General features: G+C 42.4%; 1 protein-coding gene across 1 annotated transcript in view; it reads right to left on the bottom strand.

The window, feature by feature from the left end:
- meis2a (Meis homeobox 2a) overlaps nt 1–19,225 on the bottom strand; it is a 194,672-nt gene that overhangs the window by 146,796 nt on the left and 28,651 nt on the right. The window contains exon 2 of the mRNA XM_061794452.1: nt 6,363–6,466. The gene's annotated coding sequence lies outside the window, so the exon portion shown is untranslated. The remainder of the gene's footprint in view (nt 1–6,362; nt 6,467–19,225) is intronic.

Here is a 19,225-nt window from a genome sequence, read left to right as displayed (position 1 = left end):
AGCAGTAAACAGGTAAAGAGCTCTGAAGAAACACAGTGAAAATGAGGACACCGGTTGAACATTCACTGCTTCTTTGACCTCCAGTGAAGAAGGTTCTGGAGAGAGACCAAGATAAGACGTGTTGGTCTTTGCTGCAGTGCTGCCTCCGAACAGACAAACAATAGCTAAAAATGCTGTATAACTGACCAGCTTGCTAAATCTGACAGTATTCTTTTATCCTGGATGTGCGGGACCAAAGCGAGATGTGATTTGGCTCTCAGCGAGATCGCAGTCAGGTGAGCTGTAAAGTTGCGCTTGCAGTCACCTGAGCCTCACACAGCAAGACTCTATGCTGTCACGCCTCGCCTCGCATCACTTAGCAGAGGGGTGCAAATTTGTTATCGCCCGGGTGTTAATGAACTGTGGGCTCATGTGGGCCTAATGAGAGTGTGCTTCCACAGAGTGAAAGTACACGGTTATAAGTGATGTGCTCATGATTTCCATGGTTTAGGAGGCAACATCACAGAGTTTCTTTTTTTTTTTTTTTTTTACCATGAAGATGCAAAAGTGATACAGTTCTTCGGCTTTCAAGAACAGAGTTTTGCGTCTCGGTTACTGGATTCCGGCAAAGTCCAAAGTGATTCTTTGTTCAGCAGCCAAAAAACAAAGGGCAGCCCAAACCCCTCGGCCGTGTGGGTGGTTATTCAGATCACTAATTGTAGAGGCCACCGGGGGACGAGAGAGCCAAGTGGCAGGCTCTCTGCAAGACGCGCCGAGGGAGGAGGGAGAGCGGGACGGACCCTCGCTCTTGCCTTCTATTCCACCTGTTCTTCCCCCAAATTGGCAGCTGGCAGGCAAATGAATGCGGTGCGAAGTGAGCCCACTGAAGTGCAGGGTCCCGCTGTTCGACCAACAAAGGAACTCCGTGCGAGACATCTGCTGTCCAGTTATCAGAATACATTTAGTCACGTGCCTCCGTTTCCCCTTGCTCCCTGACCGCGTCCGCCTGGCATACACATCATTTCTTTCGGCCTAGTTCTCTCCTTTGGCGGCTCCTCTCACTTGCCCGGGCAATCACGCTCTTCCGTTTGCCGCTTTTATTTAAACAATGAAAGGTCCGGCCTTAACCTGGAAGGGTTTCCCAATGCGTGAACCCTGTGCGAAGGATCACAAGCAGCAAGAGGAAGTGGCGTGTTTATAAAGCACGCTCGTGCAAGCAAAATAAGGAAATTGAGCTTATACACCATGAATAATGAACCCTAATGAATGCACTTGTTTTGCGCCACGCTCACTTGGGCTGCAGCCAGATGGTCACCAGTTTCGCTTTTTGCAGTTTTTCCATTGCACAGTAATGGGTCGACTCTACTCACCTTGGTTGTATTGCGGGAAACTGCAAAACCCATGGGGCATTGAACGCATCAGTCGACACACTAACAAACAGCAACGGAGGAGAACGAGAGTAAAGGGTTTCTCGGTCAGTAACACCTGGTTTCGTATCCAGGTTGAGTGTATGACTCCTCTGACATCAAATGTTTGGTGTCAGAATTAGGATGCTTAGCTACGTGACTACTTCGAATCCTGTGCGATGACATGTGTTGCTCAACAGGACCATGACAAATGCACAGAAGATCCTTGTTCTACGTTGTTCCCAACAAACAAGGCTGCGTAGTGGCATAAAACTAACTTTGTTAACGCGGCACAGGAAGGCATGCTCATTTACCACATACTATACGAGAACCCCAATTCCAATGAACGTCACCTACATGGTATCAAGTCACACACACTAGAAATAATATCCCATAGTACCTGGTTTTGCCAACAGAAAAGCACTGTAAATCCTTTCGACCTCTCTGATGTGTTATTTCTGGTGATCACATTTGTCAGTGATCATCCCATGAAGCACCTTGGACCGGACCCCCGTGGCCAAGTCACACACCAAAAACAGCACCAGTGGTGACACGACAGGCGTCTGCAGATGAGACTTCCCGTCCAATCTCACGCGATCGCCGTTTACTTGAACATTTAATCCCCGTAACGTGTGTCATCTGGTTTGCACGCGCCTCACTCGGCACCACGTCCTCCAACATCTCCCAGTGGGGCACACTTGCGGCAAGGTTGTACATCCAGGAAGGGACAACCCCCCCCCCCCCCCCCCCCCCCCCCCCCACTTAAGTTCCCCATGTAAACTAGATGACTTCCTCCAGGCAGGTGGCACATATCCAGATGTTCTCTCAATTTCCTCCACGTGTGCATGTCTGCTTATGTGTATGCGTGCACGCTTCGCTCGACGCACCCCTCGAGCCTGTGACCTCTCAGTTCTCCACAACAACATCACCACTGGAGCACTTTACACCATAATGACTTGTATCGCCCCAGGCCCTGACACATCTGTGTTCTCCCTCCCTCCATCTCTGTCTCACCAACGCCTTCTTTCTCCCTTTGTCTCTCCACTTTCACATTTTCTCCTGTGCACCATCACTCTTAAGCAGGTGCTTCCCTCCATTTGTTCTGGTGCACAGCTACAGTAAAAACATCGTACAGTTTGTTTTGCAATGACTCGGGGAGAGGATTCCCAAACTGTGGCGCACACACTCCTGGAGGTGTGTCAATGCTCTCTGGTTCAATAAATATACAAATTGTTTTAATTTCATGTATTACACGCAGAAAACTTGCATACTGTGCAAGCGGCCTCTTCAGTGGGTGTGATTGTCTTTTCATAGAAATAAAATGCTTAAATATCAGCATTTCATCTATAGAAACGTAAATTAAACTAAACAAATGAACAATTAAATAAAAAAAGAATGGAACTCAAAGACATTCAATGTATTCTGAAACAACTTCAAATTAAACTTAACTAACTTTTGCTACCGGATGTGTGTAACTTTTCAGCAAAAACTGAAACTTTAATGTATGTGTTCCCGGTGTTATTTGCTATAAATGGCTTTTTTACCCCTTTTTTTGGTTGCTGTTTTTTAAGGCGCATTCAAGGGAGAGGGGGTGCGCCTACAACTCTGTCCGCTTGTTCCACAGCAGCGTTAAAATGACATTTTACAGCTTGCTTTGCGTTAACTTGGGTCCTCCTCATTGCATAAGTGGCTGAAAGGGATGGGCAAGATTAAAAGTGTAATGGAATGTAGGAGCACACCCACACTCCCCAAAAGTGTAATTATTTTCACAAAATATAAAGGTTTACATGTAAGCATGCACTCTATAAAAAAATATTTCAAAAATAAAGAAACCATTTAAAAATTGTATCCCCCCAAAAACATGTAAGTAGCTAGCTAATTTCCACCACCATACATATAATATACAACATATAACATTTATACATGTCACCTTATATTTCACTTATTTTTAAATTCTGTACGTCAGCTTTGCGACAGCTTTACAGATGCCATTTATGCTGTGCAAGTGGCGCATCTACCTCATGGAGATGTGAAATATTATCATAAAGGTGCTTACACCAACCTTGGTGGCACAACCTGCACGTTTTTTTTAAAGGTAAAAAAATTGGACAGATACTGTTTATGAGGTGTGGCGTCATTTTTTGTCAGGCACGCCCGACAATTTATTGGGGGATCGTGTCAATTAAAAATTACACTGATTTTACAATTTGAATGTACCGTACAATACATACACAATAACGTATTTAGTGCTCATCTGATATTGTACTACTTCAGAATTGACTACTGGCAACACTGAGATTTCTGGATATACACACATACACACTCATATGCACACTTATCTGGACAGGCACACACACACATTCTTCCCCCTCGCCACACACAGTGTCTTGTTTTCAGGTTCATTAAGCCCCAGTGTTAGCCAGAGTGGCTGACAGGATGAGGAAGAGTGCAGAAATCTGCCCCTGCAGGTATCCATTCAAATTATCATTGGGAGAAAGCCTCTCTCGCTCTCTCTCTCTCTCTCTCTCTCTCTGGTTCTTGTCAATGCCCTTGGGGAGGTAGAGAGGGGAGGGGAGGGGGGGGGGGGGGTTTGGGGAGTTAGCACTAATTAGAGAGACAAGGAGCGCTTGAAAATAAGTCCATTAAACCCATGTGGACCAAAAAGCAGCAAGTACCTAGAATATCTGCTAACAACAAGCATCCAATCATTTCCTGTTCTGCTGAGGGCATCTATTTTTTTTTCCCCCCTGGCATTTTTCTAAAGGAGCAAATATGGTGTAAGAAATGGAGGGCAGAAGCTGTCAGCGATCATAAAGGGCTTTGTGAAAATAATTTTTCAATTAGGAGCAATGATCAAACTGTGCGCAAGCTCCACAATTTAGCTCTTGATGATTTCTGGGTTGCGTGTGTATGCATGTTTCTGTGTGGGGTACAAGTTTAAGATTAAACCATAAAGTAGTAGTTGGTGAGTTTTATCGTCGCTGGTAACGCTTCCTACAAAGTCAGGAAGACACCAAAGAGAACACATTGTAAGTTTTGGACTGGCATGGACAGAGAAGGACGGAAGCCTCAATATTGAGGTCTACAGAAAGCCTCCACTCCGATTTTCTCCAGACATACCGATGCATTTCAAGCCCACAAACACCCTCAGACAAAAGCCAGTACACCTCAAGGCAAAAAATCCAGAGCAGCAAACACAGCAATGTTCTTGATATAGTGCAGTTTAGTGTCGTGAGGACTGCAATGACCTCTACAATGGAGAGACCAATCAACCTCGACACAAACGCATGGCACGACATGGGAGAGCAGTTTCTTTGGGTGCAGAGTCAGCAGTTCAGTTGCATTTGAAAAAGGAACATTCCTTTGAAGACAAAAAAAAAAAAGTCTGAATGATGAATAAAGAGTACCACTGGTTTGAAAGAAGACATCTACGTACGTCAAACAAGAAATGTGCTCTGTGAACAGCAGACGTGGAAGTAAGTCACATATGTACAAGTCACAAGCAAGTCCTAAGTCAATTTTGGAAAACTAAAATCAAGCAAGTCAAGTTGAGTCGCCGCTAAATTTCAAGCAAGTCATTACCTGGCTCAAGCAAATCGCAAGTCAAGTCATACAATCTTGCTACAGTCGCAACATATATTCAGTGGTAGGAAAATGTGTTTTCACAATTCATAACACTATAAAAAGTATCCAAACATTATAAAAGTTAAATGAACAGCAACAGAGATTATGACTGACAGAAATTATTGCACTGAATTGTTTTCAAATTGTATTTCAAAGTCAATTTAACAACTTTATTTCTGAACAAACTATGGTGTCTAATTTGTGGAGACAGCCTTGGAACTCTTACGGTTCTTAAGAGAACACCATTAAACAAAAGTTCACTGTACAGTATTTACAGTGGATATAAAAGAAATCTACACACCCCTGTTCAAATTTCTGTATTTTTATTTTTTTTTTAGTTCAAGTCAAGGTCAAGTCTCTTGGCTACCAAGTATAAAGTCAAGTCTTTCTTAAGTATTTGGCAAGCAAGTTGCACGTCGCAAAACTGGGAACTCGAGTCGACTCGAGTCAAATGATTTGACTCGAGTCCCCCTATCTCTACTAAACAGTAAGTCAGCAAGACCCAAAACAGAGCGCATAAAGTGCAGTGGAAATTCCTGGCCCTTGGCATGTTATGACAACAGCACGTCACAAAAAAAAAAAAATAATATGCATACGTCTCCTTCAAAAAAATGTAAATGTAAGATACTGCGGTATTTACAGTATAACGTCATATCCATTAAATGACGTGTTCGTTTTGGACGGCGGCTCTAAGCCGTGGGGTTGGTCGGTGGTGCGGTTGGGCAGTATTTATGAGCGCTGATTTAACTGCCGGATAGGGTCCTCTTGTGAAACACGAGCCAGTTCCAGCATTTAACCTCACCATACTAATTTATGCGCCGTGACATAAGGTACTTCATCATCTGCTCTTTGGGGAGAGACGCTCATCTAATTAGGTGGGATTTAATGAAATGCGAGCATGCGCTTGGTAACAACAACAACAACAACAACAACAAAGATTTAATCCAGTGTAAATCTAGCCCTCTATAAGGCCGGAAGAGAGTACAGTTGAGTTTCGGTGAACTCCATAAAAGTGCAAAAAGCTCATTAAGCAGCGACTCGGAACCACGTGCAAACAAGCTAATTCATCACAAAGCTTCATGCGTAATATTTACTAGCCAGCAGCCTAATGGATAACATCCCGCCGGTCGCTTTCCTTTGGATGTTGCTTTATTTGTGGTGACATCAATAGTCTTGCGCATCTTAAGCACCTTCTCCCCCCCCCGATAGCCCGCAGCCAACTCGGACTTATTAAAGCCTTTTTGAACGCACCGAGAAGAAAATGAGGCCAGACCGTCGACTGTTCCCTGGCACACGAGAAACAAATGTCGTCGTCATCAGCGTTAACGTTGTAATTTACATAAAATGACTTACATACTGGTGTGTTAATCTAATTTGTCCGGACCAAGTGCGAGCAGTTGATTCATATGGGCACTGCCAGGGAGCCCCCCCTGCTCGCTCTTCCACGTGGCTAAACCCTGCAAGTACACATAATGGAAAATATAAATGCAACATTAAAAATAGCTTTTATTTATTAACACAATGATACGCATGCACACAGTGATTATTATCATCTGCCAACACTCATTGGCCAAACCATTGGCTACACACTTAAGCAGGAGTGGAGAACCTGCTCGGAGACTGAATTTAAGAAAAGAAAGAGAAAAAAAAAAAGGACATACCAAACGATTACATATTACATATCATGAGCATTATAATACATAATTGCCATTTTTAATAACAATATTTCCCTATGTAGTGGTTGGAGGTGTGGTGGTTTACTGCTAGGTGTTTGTTAGCAGGTGCTTCATTGTACAATTTTATTTTTAAAATAATAATTGTAATATTTTCAAATGATTTGCTGTGAAAATATTTCAAATAGGCTGGCACGGTGGTTAACTGGTTAGCACATCTGCCTCACAGTTCTGGGGACCGGGGTTGCATGTTCTCCCCGTGCCTGTGTGGCTTTTCTCCGGGCACTCCGGTTTCCTCCCACATCCCAAAAACATGATTGAGGATTCTAAATTGCCCATAGGAGTGAATGTGAGTGCGAATGGTTGTTTGTGTCTATGTGCCCTGTGATTGGCTGGCGACCGGTTCACGGTGTACCCCGCCTCCCGCCCGAAGATAGCTGGGATAGGCTCCAGCAGCCCGCGACCCTTGTGAGGATAAAGCGGTACAGAAAATGGATGGATGAATATTTAAAATAAAATATGTTGCAATATAATGAAAGTGAGGCCTTTAGTTGTACAAATGTATAATAACGTTAGATATGATCTATCATTTTCGGCAAATAAAATATGATAATTACTGAATACAATTAGTAATCAGTAATTACAACAGTATTACAATATATGTTGTAAGAAACATACTTGCAAAGAATTAATTGTATTACGGCTTGTCTGCTCCTCGCTAACTTTCTCCAGCTTTACAGATGCCATAACTGTTGTTCGTGGTTATTGTGAGTTTAGGAATGTGCGACATGAATTTTTGCAGCACCTCCTCTTTTTAATTCCAGAGTAAACTTTGGCTTTACAGTTGCCATGTCACTGTATGCAGTTTCCCGCGACGGACGGCGCGCATCAGCCATCAGTTTTCACCCAATTCCTAATTCTTGTGGGTCAGTGTTGAAATGTTTAGTCATTTTTTTTGTTATTGAATGCCGCATGTAAGTGCACTCTTCTCTAAACAAACGGTGTAAACTTTAGCTTTATTGATGCCAGGTGCGCTCTCACAGTAGTAATGACATTATACTCCACTGACACGTGGTTGCATCTGTCATAGTAAAGGAAAAGCAACCGATTGATACCAGGTAGTCGATTTAAGGTGTGGCACAAGTGGACAACACATCCTGCGAATATTTGGGGCACAGTGTCTATTTGAGGGGAGGCCACGATTTGATGAAATATTTTATTATTTTTAAATTTTAGCAGGGTTTTACAGACACTGAATGCGATTTATCCAGACGTGATTCTTTGAGGATAATGAATCTGTAAAGGTTGACTGAACATAGAAGCCGTCACCTTAGTGTCTCCCTAAACGCCGCTGGTTTTGCTGTTAACGGACAAAAGTGCAAAGAGCTTAATGTCCTATTCACCCTACCGATTTTGAAAATTTCTCTTTATTTTTTTTTGTGGTTGGGTGACATCATTATTATTTCCTGTGATTTCTAAGGGCATATCATCCCGAATGATTGCAATTAGAAATGTGAAAATTCACAGGGGGAAAAAGAAATGGCTGTCGGGGAGCATTTGGGGGGGGGGCGGGTTTTTTGGTGGGTGAAAAGCGACTGAAAGGCTGTAATTATCGGAAATAGTCTGATAATGTGTATTATCATGCCATTAAATGTAAATGAGATGGAGCTAAAAGGCCCGATGTGGACGACTTGTGGCTTGCTAGAGGGTAAAAAAAAATGAAGGGGGAGGGTGAAATAAAAACATGCATTTGGAGAAAAGAAATGTCTAGGCTTTGTTCATTTCAAGGAATATAAACATTAAGGAAGTAGTGGTGCTGAAAACGTGGAAACAGATTGCGCAAGTTTGCAAAAAGCTTTGGTTCTGATGTTTTCTGAATTGTCTTCTCTGTGTGTGTGTGTGTGTGTGTGTGTGTGCGCGCATTGCCATGCCAGCATCATTCCACTTCAGCTGCTTAATAAGGCCGTCTGGACGAGCGAGCACCACCTACAACCCCCCCCCCCCCACACACACACACACACACTTCTAAGAAACATTACGCTGAATATTAATGTGCCGGCCCGAGACGTATGCCATTAACTTTGGCTGGCCATTTCTCTCTGCCCTTTTCCAACCACTGTACAGGAGTTAATGAATCGTGGGTAAAACAGTGAGCACAAAAGAACCAAGGAGAGATAGAGAGACGGCGAAAGAAAGAAATTGGGTGCTGAGGAGGGTGGCTATTTTTCAAAAAAGGAGGCATGAACATCAGTAGAAGTCAACTTTAGCTTGCCATGTAGACAAAGATTAAATTAAATTAAATGTGTGATGTATGGATCCTTGCTCCCCTTTTTCATGGCAAATGCTTTTTGATGCCATGCTGTGGCAAAAAAGAGAATCAATCAATCAATCAATCAATCAATCAATGCAGCGTCACCCATTTTTCGATGTGGAGGAGCAGCGGCGCTACTCTGAGATCCTCCCGGATGACCGAGCTTCTCAACCTAGCTCTAAGGGAGAGCCCGGACACCCTGCGGAGGAAACTCATTTCGGCCGGGAGCTTGTTCTTTCGGTCATGACCCACAGCTCGTGACCATAGGTGAGGGTAGGAACGTAGATCGACTGGTAAATTGAGAGTTTCGCCTTTCGCATGTGGGGCGGTTGGTGGGGTTGGGGGGGGTGAATTTTCTGGGGGGGGGGTGGCATTTGGTCCCTGCGGTCCCCAGGCCATTACATCTGCGTTGGGACGCCGTTCACCTGTGATTCAAATTTCGAACAGCAGAAAAACTAGTGGCTGACGGTCAGCCACTCATGAAAACTAGCAGCAGGACCCCGCACCATGCGCGACTTTTCATTTATGTTCGGCCGCGTCGTTTGGTGTGTGGTGGCTGTTGGCTGATCTATAAAGGAATATTGGGATTAATGCATTTGCAAAAAAATACTTGAGCATTTGATTATATTAAAGATCAATCAACCAAGTAGACATTTTTGACAGGATGTGATAAAGTCTCTAAATGGCAATGGGCTCCTTTCTGTGTTCTAGTGCATAAAACAAGATCATCTTAAACTTTATCAACCACCTTTAAAGAAGCCCACTGTACGTATAATGGCCAGGTGTTGCACGTACTGTAATTAAAGATTTTGGAGATGGTTTGTGCATCATTATTTCTTTCAGCGCAGCAATTTTTTTGGGTGGGTGGGGGGTACAGTAAGACAGGCGTGTTGCAGCGTGCAGTTGCAGCCTCAGCAAACGTGAGCCGTTAACAGACATAATTTGCGGCGAATAGCCAGAGGAGGAGGGGTGGGCTGGGTGGGATGTAGCAGCGCTTTTTGATATGCAGAAGAGCTGACCTCCCGGACCGCCACTTTAATTGGGTTTTTAATTTTCCGGGCCATCTGACGGTATCAGACGTGAGCTTCGCCCAGCGTGACGAGAGGAGACCGACGGAAAGAGGAGCAAAGCGGCGGGGGAATAAAAGCGAAGGGGAGTCCAAAGGCAAAAAGGAGGGCTTGGGATGGAAATTTGTGCTGCATTGTACAAGAGTGAAGGCCTTTGACGGGATGCCACCCTCGGAGACGGGGTGTAAAAGTGCAGGCTGCCGCATACAAAAGGCCCAACTTTCACACTCGAGGTGCAGCGCTCGTGCACGGGTTGCTGAAAGGACGCTTGTGGGCTACTGTTGGAACTAAGCGAGCATTTGAGCAGGAGTGTTTTTCACTGAAAACGGACTGCTCTGAAATGTATTTTTAAAGGTGTCGTTACATTTCAAAGAAACTACAGATAGGATTACTGTCATGATCCGTGTTTTTGTTGACTTTGTTTTGATTAGATTGAGTTTTTGTTTTTCCCATGCTCATTTTCAATGTCTTGTCCTGTACATCATCAGCCCTGTCCCTTGTGCCTGCCAATCAGCTTCCTCCAGCCACCCATGACTTGTCCAGGTGTTCCTCGTTGTCTCGTCAGTTCGCTTGTACACCCCACTTGTGGAACCTCAATTTAACGAACTAATACGGGGAAGGGGGCTGTCCGTTAAATCAGTTTGTCCATTAAATTGAGGCACTTCATTTTGTGGCCTAAAAACACCAGTGCGGCACAAAATTAGCTTTGTACTGTTTTCACGGGCTAAAAACACCCCGTACAGTACAAAATTTGTGTAAATAAGTATTTAAAAGAAAAAAAAAAGTTTGAATAGTGTTAAAAGTTTATCCAAATCTACCTCACTGGTGCATAAAAGGGGGGATTTTGAGTTCCGACTGTGTAGCATTTTCTGTCCGTTAAATCTGGTCTGTTAAATCGGGATTCCACTGCTTCCACTGAATTTAGTTCATCAGATGTTACCTTTTTGAGACTGCTGCACTCCTGCGTTGCTTCCCTGCACATTTGGTCCACACCAACACCGCGAAAACCCAACTGTGACAGTTACGGATTTGCATTAGCGATTAAAAACAACTTTCTGACTGGAACTTTTACAAGGTGGTCACATGACACACTATGAACTCACACAAGGGGGGGGGGGGGGGGGAGATGGAGGTCACAGTATACAGGACAGTGCAAGTTCAAATTTCATGGAATATTATTTATAATTTAAAAAAAATAAAATAGGTCAAGTGAATTTCTTGTACAAAATTTTACACATTTTTCTTATAGTGTCACAATCACACAAACCCACTGCTTTTTTTAAAAACCATTCACAAAAATAAAAAATTAAAAAAAGTATTTTGCGCTACTGAGTATACCACGCACATATTCACAAGTGGTGTGCCAGATCTTTACTCACAACTATCACGCTTATCACCGGCGCCAGTCCATCTGGCGGGCGATATCGTCACACACGGGACCGCCTCGTGCTTTGCGGGCGCTGGGGTTCTCTTTCTCCTGCTGCGTGTTTGTTCAATGGGCAAGAGAGACTGCACAAAGAGTTTCGGGCCCCTCTAATCTGCTACGCAAACAAGGCAGCAATTACACAGGCGAAGATAACGAGGGGACGTTTTCATCCGCAGTGACAGTACAAGCGAATCGGGGGTGTCGGGCGACAAGAGAGGATGAAGAAAGACGGAGGAAGAGGCAGAACGGGGGCAAAACGAGGGTTCACCTGCCTGTCAGCATCCACTCAGGCCGCTGTGAGACAGACAGACAGACACACACGCACATAGTTGTCACTGCAAATGGACGGACTACAGAAAGGTCTGGAGTAGGAGCAGGATCTCATCGCTATTGACAAACTGACATATTTAGACATCATTCAATTCAATTGGTGGTCGGCAAGTCTGCGTCCCAGTTGTTAAACTCAGGGTTGGAATTTCGACTTCAACCGGCCATCCAGTGGAATTTGGATGCGCTCCCAGCACTTGTGTGGGCTTCTCCGGGTACTCAAGCTTCCTACCACGTTCCAAAAACACGCGTGAGGTTCATTGAAGAATCGAAATGAAGCGTGTCCAAAACTTTCTCGGGATTCGGGAATTAAAGGATGGATCCTTGACATTGTTCAAAAAATGTCCTAAACATGCTAAAATCGATCCATCAAGCAATTACACTGTATCCGCCCTTCCACTGAGCAGCTGAATCACATCTCTACATTCAGAACCAAAACCAGAGCAATGTGGAGTAAACTAACAAGCCTTAAATAAGTCTTAAGTTGAGGATTATTACTGTGACATGTTCCCAACTCGAACGCAAAGCATTTTTGCTTCTAAAACTGAATGATCTTTATTCACCAGGGCGTCCTGATTTACTTTACTACTTCAGTTGTACAGTGAACTCTGCATATTGACGGTTTGACATTCGTGAATTCACTTATTTGTGGATTTCTTTTAAACTACCCTCCGTTATTCACTGAAAAACTCACATCACTGTTTTTGTGCTAATAAAAACAGCAAATAGGTGGCATCTATAAGGGATTACAAACCTCTTTAGGGGAGGCATCAATTACTGTGAATTGTGAATACGCACATATCTAATTATGACTAATACAATTTCATTATTTTTAAAATGAGCACAAAAAAATCCATACAAATTTCCTACTAGTTTTTGAACAAAATCCTACTGATGTCTCATGAAAGTGAGCATGTAGATAATAAAACGACACATTTTTATAGTTATGGCTGGAACGTACTCATGTTATTGTTTTACAAAATACCTGAAAAAAATGTAACTTTTCTAACATATTTCACACAAAATTCTACTAAGATCACATGACATTGCATGCATACGCAATACACTAGCGGAAATCTCATGAGAGACTTTGCTAATCGCTGCAGAAAAATGCTAGCAGCTATAACGACAAAGGCAGCTGCTTGTATGAACAATGGGAACGCGCAAAGTAATTATTACTTCCGATATTAATTTAATTACGCCGTTTTGTGAGACACAGTCCTTCAGGAGTGGGTTTTTTTCTTCTTCTCTTTTTTTTTTAAGATAAATGAGCTGAGTGTGGATGTTAGGCAGTCACAGGGGAGAAAAGGCATCATTTGCCTTCAGAGAACTGTGATTTTCACATTGAAATTACAACGCAGCTCTCCCATCAAATGGGACAAGACTGTTTTTTTTGCTTGTTTTTTTTCCCCCCCCTGTTCCTGGTGGCCATGCTTTGCATTTGGCTGATGAGAGAAGCAGTGAGACGGTGTGGCTGTCAGCGGGTTTGGCTCCATCCGAATCAGAAGAGGAATATTAATCATCTCTCCTGGGCCTTCTTCTCTCTCGAAGCCAGTAATGTAATTGCGGTTGTTTTCTATATAATCACTCGCCGGATAGAGCCGGTGCCATTACAGACACTCGACAAGGGAGCTTTTGTTTGGATCTTTTGATTTGGAAGTCAGGTTCTTTTTTTATCTGCTGCGTTGAACACAAAAGCAAAGTTTGATTGGCGGCGGAGTTTGCATCTTTTTTCTTCTTCCGCCCTCGCTCGCTCGCTGTGTCATGTAAATTGTTATTGTGTTTTACCTCAAGTTGCCTGAGAAGTTTGTCAGACAAATTAATCCGCATCGGCATCCTTTCTTCTATTCATTCATATGCTCATCGGGTACACGTGTCTCTGTCCTGGCTACTCAGTGGAACAAGGGAAAGTCAACAATAAATTGACGATATTAGTGAACTGCCCGTTTTTGACGCAACCGGACCCTCATCAGCAAATTGCCCCCTGCAGTCATTTGGTGGTCGCTTTCTACACCCGCCTCTGTCCTGGCTGCTCAGTACAATATGGCTAACCTAACAATAGGTTGACAATGATAATATGATTAAAAATATATATATATTGATGTGAAATTAAAAAAAAAAAAAAAAAAAAGGATATGTAGAGAATAGAGAGCATTCATTTTTGTAAGATTCACCTTTTTAAGTATAATTTTAACCTTAAGTCATACAAGCGTGAAGTGATATAAATTCATTATTTAAAGATGAAAAAAAAAGCCCAAAATATGTATATTTTATCCATCCATCCATTTTCTGTACCGCTTATCCTCATTAGGGTGTATATTTTATACATTAAAAAAATAAATAGATAAAATAAATAAATTAACCACTCTCAGTCCTTCATCGCAGCATTCGTCTTACATCAGACATGTTGAATTTTTGTACGGAACATTTTAACCTACTTTCACTTATTTAGAAGTATAAAGTGTACTAAGTATAACAAGTTAACGCTCTTGCTCGTTCATCACCACATTTATCCTACATCAGACATGAGTCGTAGTATGATTAGAAATTTCATTTTAAATTAAACCCATGCCCAAAAAGCTACATTTTAGTTTTCGCAGTATTTGCAAGGTAACATTCTAAGCGACTTAACAAGTTAATAATTTATCACTGCATTCATTGTGAAATTGGGAAATGAAGACATAAAGTTACAATTACAGAATGTTCGTCAAAACTAAAAAAAAATAAAAAACATTTTTAAAAAAAAGTGAAATTTCTTTGTATTACAGTGCAATATATTTGTTTTTTTTTTTTAAACAAAATTCAACTAATTCCCCGTGCCGCCATCTCAAAACCTTTAGTAACTGCACAGGCCATGTTTGAAGTAACATTACCGTTAACGAAGTAACGTAAGATAGCAGCACAATTACTTGAAAAACTTGTAAGTCAAGGTACCACTATGCTCCTATGAACAACAGTGGTTAATATACTCAATCGTATGCTACACGACAGGCAGCATGGCCATTTCCCATTCAAACACCACTGCCTACATCAGAGCTCTAATTTGCCACTAGCCTTCTATTAGCATGTCTCACTCTCATTCTCCCCCCACAATTATTTATTTTTTTTCCCCCCCCAAAGTATTCACACTTTTTAATAAACCAGGACGCCTCGGGACGTCACGCGGACGGACAGCTGCGCTGGTGGTCGAGGTGAAAATCAACCCCAGGACATGTCAAAGAGTGAGACTCGCGGGCCTAAAATTAGACAGGGAAATGTGGGTGTCAAGAGGGAGGGGAGGGGAAAGGAGGTGTCAGGAGAGGCGAGTCCACCCTCGTCCACTTACTGTAAATCAGCGCCCCGCTCCATGACTCAAGCTTGCACGTCAGGAAGTAGCTTCCTGGAGTCAAAAGTGCAGCAGTATTTATATAATAACACACTTTCATTCCAATGCGGCCATGTAACAATGCCATGGGGAGCTATGCTGTCTGCTCCTAATGGAGGAATTATTACCAAAAGGATAGCAATGAGCAACAAATCAGCTCCCCTGATGAATTCCGTACAGTTGCAGTAAGAAGTTTACATACAGTCATCATGGGCAAGAATGTATTCGTTTGGGTCTTTTCATGATTTATTTGAACTGTTCCTTTTTTCAGGATGGAATGATTATACAATTGGGTGCACCATGTTGAATCTATTAAGGATTTTCTCTAATCCAAACAGGGTAAAATAAAATATGACCAGTCAAAAGGGATTAATTTGACAGTACTCATTGGCTCGACCAACACTCAGAACAACTGGGAAGGTACAAGGAACTCGTAACCCACAAAATGGCTACAAAAAGTGATAATGATAACAAAAGAAAAAGTTTTGAATGTGTATTCACACACGTCAACAGTATTGGTGAGGGTACAGTTGAAAGATTCTCTCTCACTGACCACTTTAACAATGTTTAAAATCTCTGCAAAGTAAGAATGAAAATGTCTTGTAAATTTGACACACTACAGAGAAGAAGTGTTGTGAACAACCCTGCCAAATTTGAATGATCTTTTAAAAAAAAGTCGCCAAGTACTGCATACAAAATCAAGCATCGAAATTGTGAAAAATAAAACCATTTTCTCCACTTCTGAAGGCATGTCGGGTTAAAGCGCTGAAACCACACCCTGCTCAACTGTCAATCCGATGCCACAAATCTCATCTCTACATTTTTGAGTCACGCAAATACAGTATACACTATGTGCTTAAAGCCTTGGGCTGGAATATATCCCACCGTGCTGTCTCAGGGCTTTCCACGCCCCAACGAGAGGCCCTCGCCGCCAGCTAGCTCGCGAGCTAACAGGCTCCCTCGGAGCTCGTCTGCTGCTTCACCTCTTCACTTGGATGGACAGACAAGAATACAGCCAACGCATGTTTTGCAGAAGTCGAAAAAGAAAATTCAGACTGTTTTTTCTTATGAACTTATTCACCCGCCGAGACTCAAACTGTGCCATCACTCAAACCACCTAAGTAGAAATAAAGTGATGGATCGTCACTGGAGTTTACCCAATGGCCCAAACCTTATGGAAGGGAAAAGAACAGTCCTTGCCATGTAGACGAATGCTTCCAAAATGTGCACAAGTGTTCAATGTGCCTGCAGTGTTTGCTCGGTGGGGGTCTCGCAGGGGACGACCAAGGTGGCTGTTCCGGGTCACCGGGGTCGGTGGTGATTTGCCAAACTCTTTTCAGCGACGTCGGAACTGGCAGGCAGCAGAAGGAAGGCAGCAGCGAGGGTTTGGCCACACTCACGCTTTTTGTTGTCCTATTATTCCGCTTGCTGATTGAGATAATAAGAGAGGGTTTCTCTCTTTTAGCCTTTACACCGTCCACCCCCGACACTTTCCATCTCCTTAAAACGTCCCGTTGTTCCACTGTCACTCCCTACGTTTTCTATTTCCATTTATCCTTGGTTTCTTTCACACAAGGTCATTGATGGATCTGAGCCCAGTTCTTCAGTAGCAGGGGCGCCCTAACCTACGGCCCGTGGGCCATACAGTATATGGACTGCCACAAAACAAAACATTTAACCATACAGGTGTCTTCGCTTTACAACGGTCCTGAGATAGGACGTTTTATAGGTTATGAACGGCAAACAATGTAAGTCACATGGTACAAGAAGGCACGGTGAGTTACTACCCTACTTGTTGTTTTTGAAGTGATTTACAAGTGTTTTTCAAAAAAATATTTACTATACAGCGAAACCTTGGTTTTCGTGATTAATCCGTTTCAATTCAATTCATATCATAGGGAAACCAAAGCAATATTTACTATAGGAAATAACATAAATCCAATTAATCCATTTCAGACCAAAGTATATTAAAGTATATTTTATAGAGAACAACTATAGTTTAACATACAGAAAAATCTAAATCCATCCATCCATCCTCAACACCGCTTATCCTGGTTAGGGTCGCGGGGCGCTGGAGCCTATCCCAGCCGGCTTTGGGCGAAAGGTGGACTACACCCTGAACCGATCGCCAGTCAGTCGGAGAGCACATATCGACACGGACAACAGAAAAATATAAATGACTAATGAAATGGATAAATAAACATTAAGCATCACTTTTATTGACTCTAATAGCGAGATTTAAGCCAATGTAATTCCCTATGGTTACCTCATTCACTGCCAGCCTTCCCAGTTAACATGGATATTTGACTTCTAAAGCCGTCAATGGCAGTGAATGTGTTAAATGTTTCTACTACATCTGCGCAGTAAATTACGTAGTTCAGTCAGTAAGCAATTGGCCGTATGCCCTGCAAAAGCTTCACTCAAGCCGCTGTTCACCACTGTCATTGTCTGTTCACTTATTTATTTAATCAGAAGTATGAAATGAAGACTCTTGATGGGGGAAGAGGAGAGGATATTTTTGGGAAAAGGAATCTGCCGTTTTTGTAATTTCCTATGCTTTCTTGAATTCTGTGGTGTTGCTTGTTTTCTTTATCATTTTTTTTTTTCTGAATTAGCTAAACACTTCGAACTCCTGCGAGAACCTCCAACCTGCAAGCGACTCACGATAATCATTGCTTGGCAGGAGTCCGTCATATGAGAGTCTGCAGGGAGTCACTTGCGGGTTGGAGGTTCTTCTGGGATTTCAAAGTGTCTCAATAATTCGGGGGGAAACAAATATTCAGAAAAAGAGGAAAAAAATTGAAAAAAAGATTAAAGAAAACAGAAAATAATCTTTAAAAAAAGAGAAAAAAAAACAAAAACTTTTTCCTGGAAAACAAACTGTGTCAGAAAGCCATTTGGCCTAATGGTGAAGCTCCAAATGCACACACAAGCACGTACAGTAGCAACACCAATTTAATAATATTACCAATGAGCTATTAGCCATATTTAAACAAACTGGCGTGGACCTTCAGCCCAGACTACATATGCTGCAGGATATAAGTACAAGGTACTTTAGGGTTAAGTGGCATTGCAAACCCCATGGCCCCCCTTCCTCTCACAGCACCCCTGCAATGCTTGATTTATTTGCTTTTGTATAAAGCCAAATAAGGAGATTTGAAGAGATAAAAAGTCAAGGGCACTTGAATCCACTAACGCACTTATCGTATTGTGCAGTCTGGCCCGCTACTTGTGTGTTAAGATCTTCGTTTTGTTCAGCTACTTAATGCTAATTAGCCCCCGCCGAGGTCGTTTGTTAGTTTGTTAACACAGGATTACACACAAACTAGTGAAGCGGTGGCATTTAGGACAAGGGAGAACATGTTGGTGTGGATCCAGATCGTGTTTTGTTCATACTTCAAGAAGGGATTTTCCTTCATTTCCTTCCTGAAAATGCATGAATCTTCAAAGAAAAATGTATGTGAAGGTGGTCGGTATCAAAATAATCTGGCTACTGTGGGGGTGTTTCTACTTTTTATATCCACTGCAGCCTGGTTCCTGTTTTTGTAATCTACCTGGTGAGCCTACAGTATTGTGCTGTTTGACAAGGGGAAACAATATCGTATAACACCCTTTCTTAGAGCTGAATTTGCCCTAATTTATTATTTTACAAAGATTTTATTTTATAAAGATTTTATTTATGCTTCACATTAAGTGATATTGTTCGGCAATAGCTGAATTTGCACATTCATATTTGATCGAGTTATTTTTCTTACATTTGTACTTTCTTATAAGTAATTATTTGGAGGACTACTTTTGACCTTTACTTGAGTCATATTATTCTAAAGTAACGGTAATCTTACTTTACTTGTGCGCAATATTTGGCTACTCTACCCACCTCTGGTCGTGGGCAAAGGAGTACATCAGACTCCAAACTGCCTTTTGTTGTTTGCTGTCGTAGGTTGAATATGTGAAGTATCAGTCAAAAGGAAAATGTTACGTGAGGTGCTTGAAAGGGTGACGGAACGCCGGTGGTAAATTACATTTCAACAGGTAAGATGGTTGAAGA

This window comes from Phyllopteryx taeniolatus, chromosome 13 (assembly GCF_024500385.1).
Source record: "Phyllopteryx taeniolatus isolate TA_2022b chromosome 13, UOR_Ptae_1.2, whole genome shotgun sequence".
In the NCBI taxonomy this organism is placed as follows: domain Eukaryota; kingdom Metazoa; phylum Chordata; class Actinopteri; order Syngnathiformes; family Syngnathidae; genus Phyllopteryx; species Phyllopteryx taeniolatus.
The sequence above is the reverse complement of the archived record's forward strand: the minus strand, read 5'-3'. Positions and strand labels throughout refer to the sequence as shown.